Here is an 8,962-nt window from a genome sequence, read left to right as displayed (position 1 = left end):
CACTGGCACCAGTGGGGATGCAGTGCAGTGAGTCCAGAGAGTACACTGGCACCACTGGGGATGCAGTGCAGTGTAGTGAGTCCTTAGAGTGCACTGGCACCAGTGGGGATGCAGTGCAGTGAGTCCAGAGAGTGCACTGGCACCACTGGGGATGCACTGCAGTGACTCCAGAGAGTGCACTGGCACCAGTGGGGATGCAGGGCAGTGAGTCCAGAGAGTGCACTGGCACCACCGGGGATTCAGTGCAGTGAGTCCAGAGAGTTCACTGGCACCACTAGGGATGCAGTGCAGTGACTCCAGAAAGTGCACTGGCACCAGAGGGGATGCAGTGCAGTGAGTCCAGAGAGTGCACTGGCACCACTGGGAATGCAGTGCAGTGAGTCCAGAGAGTTCACTGGCACCAGTGGGGATGCAGTGCAGTGAGTCCAGAAAGTGCACTGGCACTACTGGGGATGCAGTGCAGTGAGTCCAGAGAGTGCACTGGCACCAGTGGAGATGCAGTGCAGTGAGTCCAGAGAGTGCACTGGCACCACTGGGGATGCAGTGCAGTGAGTCCAGAGAGTGCACTGGCACCAGTGGGGTTGCAGTGCAGTGACTCCAGAGAGTGCACTGGCACCAGTGGGGATGCACTGCAGTGAGTCCAGAGAGTGCACTGGCACCAGTGGGGATGCAGTGCAGTGAGTCCAGAGACTGCACTGGCACCAGTGGGGATGCAGTGCAGTGAGTCCAGAGAGTTCACTGGCACCACTGGGGATGCAGTGCAGTGTAGTGAGTCCTTAGAGTGCACTGGCACCAGTGGGGATGCAGTGCAGTGAGTCCAGAGAGTGCACTGGCACCACTGGGGATGCACTGCAGTGACTCCAGAGAGTGCACTGGCACCAGTGGGGATGCAGGGCAGTGAGTCCAGAGAGTGCACTGGCAGCACCGGGGATTCAGTGCAGTGAGTCCAGAGAGTTCACTGGCACCACTAGGGATGCAGTGCAGTGACTCCAGAAAGTGCACTGGCACCAGAGGGGATGCAGTGCAGTGAGTCCAGAGAGTGCACTGGCACCACTGGGGATGCACTGCAGTGTCTCCAGAGAGTGCACTGGCACCAGTGGTGATGCAGTGCAGTGAGTCCAGAGAGTGCACTGGCATCACTGGGGATGCAGTGCAGTGACTCCAGAGAGTGCACTGGCACCACTGGGGTTGCAGTGCAGTGACTCCAGAGAGTGCACTGGCACCACTGGGAATGCATTGCAGTGAGTCCAGAGAGTGCACTGGCACCAGTGGGGATGCAGTGCAGTGAGTCCCGAGAGTGCACTGGCACCAGTGGGGATGCAGTGCAGTGACTCCAGAGAGTGCACTGGCACCAGTCGGGATGCAGTGCAGTGAGTCCAGACAGTGCACTGGTACCACTGGGGATGCACTGCAGTGAGTCCAGAGAGTGCACTGGCACCACTGGGGATGCAGTGCAGTGAGTCCAGAGAGTTCACTGGCACCAGTGGGGATGCAGTGCAATGAGTCCAGAGAGTGCACTGTTACCAGTGGGGATGCAGTGCAGTGACTCCAGAGAGTGCACTGGCAGCAGTGGGGATGCAGTGCAGTGAGTCCAGAGAGTGCACTGGCACCACTGGGGATGCAGTGCAGTGACTCCAGAGAGTGCACTGGCACCAGTGGGGATGCAGTGCAGTGAGTCCAGAGAGTGCACTGGCACCAGTGGGGATGCACTGCAGTGACTCCAGAGAGTGCACTGGCACCAGTGGGGATGCAGTGCAGTGAGTCCAGAGAGTGCACTGGCACCAGTGGGGATGCACTGCAGTGAGTCCAGAAAGTGCACTGGCACTACTGGGGATGCAGTGCAGTGAGTCCAGAGAGTGCACTGGCACCAGTGGAGATGCAGTGCAGTGAGTCCAGAGAGTGCACTGGCACCACTGGGGATGCAGTGTAGTGAGTCCAGAGAGTGCACTGGCACCAGTGGGGTTGCAGTGCAGTGACTCCAGAGAGTGCACTGGCACCAGTGGGTATGCAGTGCAGTGAGTGCAGAGAGTGCACTGGCACCAGTGGGGATGCAGTGCAGTCAGTCCAGAGAGTGCAATGGCACCAGTGGGGATGCCGTGCAGTGACTCCAGAGAGTGCACTGGCAGCAGTGGGGATGCAGTGCAGTGAGTCCAGAGAGTGCACTGGCAGCAGTGGGGATGCAGTGCAGTGAGTCCAGAGAGTGCACTGGCACCAGTGGGGATGTAGTGCAGTGAGTCCAGAGAGTGCACTGGCACCAGTGGGGATGCAAAGCAGTGACTCCAGAGAGTGCACTGGCACCAGTGGGGATGCAGTGCAGTGAGTCCAGAGAGTGCACTGGCACCAGTGGGGATGTAGTGCAGTGAGTCCAGAGAGTGCACTGGCATCACTGGGGATGCAGTGCAGTGACTCCAGAGAGTGCACTGGCACCAGTGGGGTTGCAGTGCAGTGACTCCAGAGAGTGCACTGGCACCACTGGGGATGCATTGCAGTGAGTCCAGAGAGTGCACTGGCACCAGTGGGGATGCAGTGCAGTGAGTCCTGAGAGTGCACTGGCACCAGTGGGGATGCAGTGCAGTGACTCCAGAGAGTGCACTGGCACCACTGGGGATGCAGTGCAGTGAGTCCAGACAGTGCACTGGCACCACTGGGGATGCACTGCAGTGAGTCCAGAGAGTGCACTGGCACCACTGGGGATGCAGTGCAGTGAGTCCAGAGAGTGCACTGGCACCACTGGGGATGCAGTGCAGTGACTCCAGAGAGTGCACAGGCAGCAGAGGGGATGCAGTGCAGTGAGTCCAGAGAGTGCACTGGCACCAGTGGGGATGCAGGGCAGTGAGTCCAGGGAGTGCACTGGTAGCAGTGGGGATGCAGTGCAGTGAGTCCAGAGAGTTCACTGGCACCAGTGGGGATGCAGTGCAGTGACTCCAGAGAGTGCACTGGCACCAGTGGGGATGCAGTGTAGTGAGTCCAGAGAGTTCACTGGCACCAGTGGGGTTGCAGTGCAGTGAATCCAGAGAGTGCACTGGCAGCAGTGGGGATGCAGTGCAGTGAGTCTAGAGAGTGCACTGGCACCAGTGGGGATGCAGTGCAGTGAGTCCAGAGAGTCCACTGGCACCAGTGGGGATGCAGTGCAGTGAGCCCAGAGAGTGCACTGGCACCAGTGGGGATGCAGTGCAGTGAGTCCAGAGAGTGCACTGGCACCAGTGGGGATGCAGTGCAGTGACTCCAGAGAGTGCACTGGCACCAGTGGGGTTGCAGTGCAGTGAGTCCAGAAAGTGCACTGGCACCAGTGGGGATGCAGTGCAGTGAGTCCAGAGAGTGCACTGGCACCAGTGGGGATGCAGTGCAGTGACTCCAGAGAGTGCACTGGCACCAGTGGGGATGCAGTGCAGTGAGTCCAGAGAGTGCACTGGCACCAGTGGGGATGCACTGCAGTGAGTCCAGAGAGTGCACTGGCACCAGTGGGGATGCAGTGCAGTGAGTCCAGAGAGTGCACTGGCACCAGTGGGCATGCAGTGCAGTGAGTCCAGAGAGTGCACTGGCACCAGTGGGGTTGCAGTGCAGTGAGTCCAGAGAGTGCACTGGCACCAGTGGGGATGCAGTGCAGTGAGTCCAGAGAGTGCACTGGCACCAGTGGGGTTGCAGTGCAGTGAGTCCAGAGAGTGCACTGGCACCAGTGGGGATGCAGTGCAGTGAGTCCAGAGAGTGCACTGGCACCAGTGGGGTTGCAGTGCAGTGAGTCCAGAGAGTGCACTGGCACCAGTGGGGATGCAGTGCAGTGAGTCCAGAGAGTGCACTGGCAGCAATGGGGATGCAGTGCAGTGACTCCAGAGAGTGCACTGGCACCACTGGGGATGCAGTGCAATGAGTCCAGAGAGTGCACTGGCACCACTGGGGATGCAGTGCAGTGAGTCCAGAGAGTTCACTGGCACCAGTGGGGATGCAGTGCAGTGAGTCCAGAGAGTGCACTGTTACCAGTGGGGATGCAGTGCAGTGACTCCAGAGAGTGCACTGGCAGCAGTGGGGATGCAGTGCAGTGACTCCAGAGAGTGCACTGGCACCAGTGGGGATGCAGTGCAGTGAGTCCAGAGAGTGCACTGGCACCACTGGGGATGCACTGCAGTGACTCCAGAGAGTGCACTGGCACCAGTGGGGATGCAGTGCAGTGAGTCCAGAGAGTGCACTGGCACCAGTGGGGATGCACTGCAGTGAGTCCAGAAAGTGCACTGGCACTACTGGGGATGCAGTGCAGTGAGTCCAGAGAGTGCACTGGCACCAGTGGAGATGCAGTGCAGTGAGTCCAGAGAGTGCACTGGCACCACTGGGGATGCAGTGTAGTGAGTCCAGAGAGTGCACTGGCACCAGTGGGGTTGCAGTGCAGTGACTCCAGAGAGTGCACTGGCACCAGTGGGTATGCAGTGCAGTGAGTGCAGAGAGTGCACTGGCACCAGTGGGGATGCAGTGCAGTCAGTCCAGCGAGTGCAATGGCACCAGTGGGGATGCAAAGCAGTGACTCCAGAGAGTGCACTGGCACCACTGGGGATGCACTGCAGTGTCTCCAGAGAGTGCACTGGCACCAGTGGGGATGCAGTGCAGTGAGTCCAGAGAGTGCACTGGCACCAGTGGGGATGCAGTGCAGTGACTCCAGAGAGTGCACTGGCACCAGTGGGGTTGCAGTGCAGTGACTCCAGAGAGTGCACTGGCACCACTGGGGATGCATTGCAGTGAGTCCAGAGAGTGCACTGGCACCAGTGGGGATGCAGTGCAGTGAGTCCTGAGAGTGCGCTGGCACCAGTGGGGATGCAGTGCAGTGAGTCCAGACAGTGCACTGGCACTAGTGGGGATGCACTGCAGTGAGTCCAGACAGTGCACTGGCACTAGTGGGGATGCAGTGCAGTGACTCCAGAGAGTGCACTGGCACCAGTGGGGATGGAGTGCAGTGAGTCCAGAGAGTTCACTGGCACCACTGGGGATGCAGTGCAGTGAGTCCAGAGAGTGCACTGGCACCACTAGGGATGCAGTGCAGTGTCTCCAGAAAGTGCACTGGCACTACTGGGGATGCAGTGCAGTGAGTCCAGAGAGTGCACTGGCACCAGTGGTGTTGCAGTGCAGTGAGTCCAGAGAGTGCACTGGCACCAGTGGGGATGCAGTGCAGTGAGTCCAGAGAGTGCACTGGCACCAGTGGGGTTGCAGTGCAGTGAGTCCAAAGAGTTAACTGGCACCGCTTGGCATGCAGTACAGTGACTCCAGAAAGTGCACTGGCAGCAATGGGGATGCAGTGCAGTGACTCCAGAGAGTGCACTGGCACCACTGGGGATGCAGTGCAATGAGTCCTGAGAGTGCACTGGCACCAGTGGGGATGCAGTGCAGTGAGTCCAGAGAGTTCACTGGCACCAGTGGGGATGCAGTGCAGTGAGTCCAGAGAGTGCACTGGCACCAGTGGGGTTGCAGTGCAGTGAGTCCAGAGAGTGCACTGGCACCAGTGGGGATGCAGTGCAGTCAGTCCAGAGAGTGCAATGGCACCAGTGGGGATGCAAAGCAGTGAGTCCAGAGAGTGCACTGGCACCAGTGGGAATGCAGTGCAGTGAGTTGAGAGAGTGCACTGGAACCAGTGGGGATGCACTGCAGTGTCTCCAGAGAGTGCACTGGCACCAGTGGGGATGCAGTGCAGTGAGTCCAGAGAGTGCATTGGCACCAGTGGGAATGCAGTGCAGTGACTCCAGAGAGTGCACTGGCACCACTGGGGATGCAGTGCAGTGAGTCCAGAGAGTGCACTGGCACCAGTGGGGATGCAGTGCAGTGACTCCAGAGAGTGCACTGGCAGCAGTGGGGATGCAGTGCAGTGAGTCTAGAGAGTGCACTGGCACCAGTGGGGATGCAGTGCAGTGAGTCCAGAGAGTGCACTGGCACCAGTGGGGATGCAGTGCAGTGACTCCAGACAGTGCACTGGCACCAGTGGGGATGCAGTGCAGTGAGTCCAGAGAGTGCACTGGTACCAGTGGCGTTGGAGTGCAGTGACTCTAGAGAGTGCACTGGCACCAGTGGGGATGCAGTGCAGTGACTCCAGAGAGTGCACTGGCACCACTGGGGATGCAGTGCAGTGAGTCCTTATAGTGCACTGGCACCACTGGGGATGCAGTGCAGTGACTCCAGAGAGTGCACTGGCACCAGTGGGGATGCAGTGTAGTGAGTCCAGAGAGTTCACTGGCACCAGTGGGGTTGCAGTGCAGTGAATCCAGAGAGTGCACTGGCACCAGTGGGGATGCAGTGCAGTGAGTCCAGGCAGTTCACTGGCACCAGTGGGGATGCAGTGCAGTGAGTCCAGGCAGTTCACTGGCACCAGTGGGGATGCAGTGCAGTGTCTCCAGAGAGTATAGTGGCACCAGTGGGGATGCAGTGCAGTGACTCCAGAGAGTGCACTGGCACCAGTGGGGATGCAGTGCAGTGAGTCCAGAGAGTGCACTGGCACCAGTGGGGTTGCAGTGCAGTGAGTCCAGAAAGTGCACTGGCACCAGTGGGGATGCAGTGCAGTGAGTCCAGAGAGTGCACTGGCACCACTGGGGATGCAGTGCAGTGACTCCAGAGAGTGCACTGGCACCAGTGGGGATGCAGTGCAGTGAGTCCAGAGAGTGCACTGGCACCAGTGGGGATGCACTGCAGTGAGTCCAGAGAGTGCACTGGCACCAGTGGGGATGCAGTGCAGTGAGTCCAGAGAGTGCACTGGCACCAGTGGGCATGCAGTGCAGTGAGTCCAGAGAGTGCACTGGCAACAGTGCGGTTGCAGTGCAGTGAGTCCAGAGAGTGCACTGGCACCAGTGGGGATGCAGTGCAGTGAGTCCAGAGAGTGCACTGGCACCAGGGGGGATGCAGTGCAGTGAGTCCAGAGAGTGCACTGGCACCAGTGGGGTTGCAGTGCAGTGAGTCCAGAGAGTGCACTGGCACCAGTGGGGATGCAGTGCAGTGAGTCCAGAGAGTGCACTGGCAGCAATGGGGATGCAGTGCAGTGACTCCAGAGAGTGCACTGGCACCACTGGGGATGCAGTGCAATGAGTCCAGAGAGTGCACTGGCAGCAATGGGGATGCAGTGCAGTGACTCCAGAGAGTGCACTGGCACCACTAGGGATGCAGTGCAGTGAGTCCAGAAAGTGCACTGGCACTAGTGGGGATGCAGTGCAGTGAGTCCAGAGAGTGCACTGGCACCAGTGGGGATGCAGTGCAGTGAGTCCAGAGAGTTCACTGGCACCAGTGGGGATGCAGTGCAGTGACTCCAGAGAGTGCACTGGCACCAGTGGGGATGCACTGCAGTGAGTCCAGACAGTGCACTGGCACCAGTGGGGATGCAGTGCAGTGAGTCCAGAGACTGCACTGGCACCAGTGGGGATGCAGTGCAGTGAGTCCAGAGAGTACACTGGCACCACTGGGGATGCAGTGCAGTGTAGTGAGTCCTTAGAGTGCACTGGCACCAGTGGGGATGCAGTGCAGTGAGTCCAGAGAGTGCACTGGCACCACTGGGGATGCACTGCAGTGACTCCAGAGAGTGCACTGGCACCAGTGGGGATGCAGGGCAGTGAGTCCAGAGAGTGCACTGGCACCACCGGGGATTCAGTGCAGTGAGTCCAGAGAGTTCACTGGCACCACTAGGGATGCAGTGCAGTGACTCCAGAAAGTGCACTGGCACCAGAGGGGATGCAGTGCAGTGAGTCCAGAGAGTGCACTGGCACCACTGGGAATGCAGTGCAGTGAGTCCAGAGAGTTCACTGGCACCAGTGGGGATGCAGTGCAGTGAGTCCAGAAAGTGCACTGGCACTACTGGGGATGCAGTGCAGTGAGTCCAGAGAGTGCACTGGCACCAGTGGAGATGCAGTGCAGTGAGTCCAGAGAGTGCACTGGCACCACTGGGGATGCAGTGCAGTGAGTCCAGAGAGTGCACTGGCACCAGTGGGGTTGCAGTGCAGTGACTCCAGAGAGTGCACTGGCACCAGTGGGGATGCACTGCAGTGAGTCCAGAGAGTGCACTGGCACCAGTGGGGATGCAGTGCAGTGAGTCCAGAGACTGCACTGGCACCAGTGGGGATGCAGTGCAGTGAGTCCAGAGAGTTCACTGGCACCACTGGGGATGCAGTGCAGTGTAGTGAGTCCTTAGAGTGCACTGGCACCAGTGGGGATGCAGTGCAGTGAGTCCAGAGAGTGCACTGGCACCACTGGGGATGCACTGCAGTGACTCCAGAGAGTGCACTGGCACCAGTGGGGATGCAGGGCAGTGAGTCCAGAGAGTGCACTGGCAGCACCGGGGATTCAGTGCAGTGAGTCCAGAGAGTTCACTGGCACCACTAGGGATGCAGTGCAGTGACTCCAGAAAGTGCACTGGCACCAGAGGGGATGCAGTGCAGTGAGTCCAGAGAGTGCACTGGCACCACTGGGGATGCACTGCAGTGTCTCCAGAGAGTGCACTGGCACCAGTGGTGATGCAGTGCAGTGAGTCCAGAGAGTGCACTGGCATCACTGGGGATGCAGTGCAGTGACTCCAGAGAGTGCACTGGCACCACTGGGGTTGCAGTGCAGTGACTCCAGAGAGTGCACTGGCACCACTGGGAATGCATTGCAGTGAGTCCAGAGAGTGCACTGGCACCAGTGGGGATGCAGTGCAGTGAGTCCCGAGAGTGCACTGGCACCAGTGGGGATGCAGTGCAGTGACTCCAGAGAGTGCACTGGCACCAGTCGGGATGCAGTGCAGTGAGTCCAGACAGTGCACTGGTACCACTGGGGATGCACTGCAGTGAGTCCAGAGAGTGCACTGGCACCACTGGGGATGCAGTGCAGTGAGTCCAGAGAGTTCACTGGCACCAGTGGGGATGCAGTGCAATGAGTCCAGAGAGTGCACTGTTACCAGTGGGGATGCAGTGCAGTGACTCCAGAGAGTGCACTGGCAGCAGTGGGGATGCAGTGCAGTGAGTCCAGAGAG

This window comes from Anser brachyrhynchus (assembly GCF_964034855.1).
Source record: "Anser brachyrhynchus genome assembly, contig: SCAFFOLD_112, whole genome shotgun sequence".
Taxonomy (NCBI): Eukaryota; Metazoa; Chordata; class Aves; order Anseriformes; family Anatidae; genus Anser; species Anser brachyrhynchus.
The sequence above is the reverse complement of the archived record's forward strand: the minus strand, read 5'-3'. Positions refer to the sequence as shown.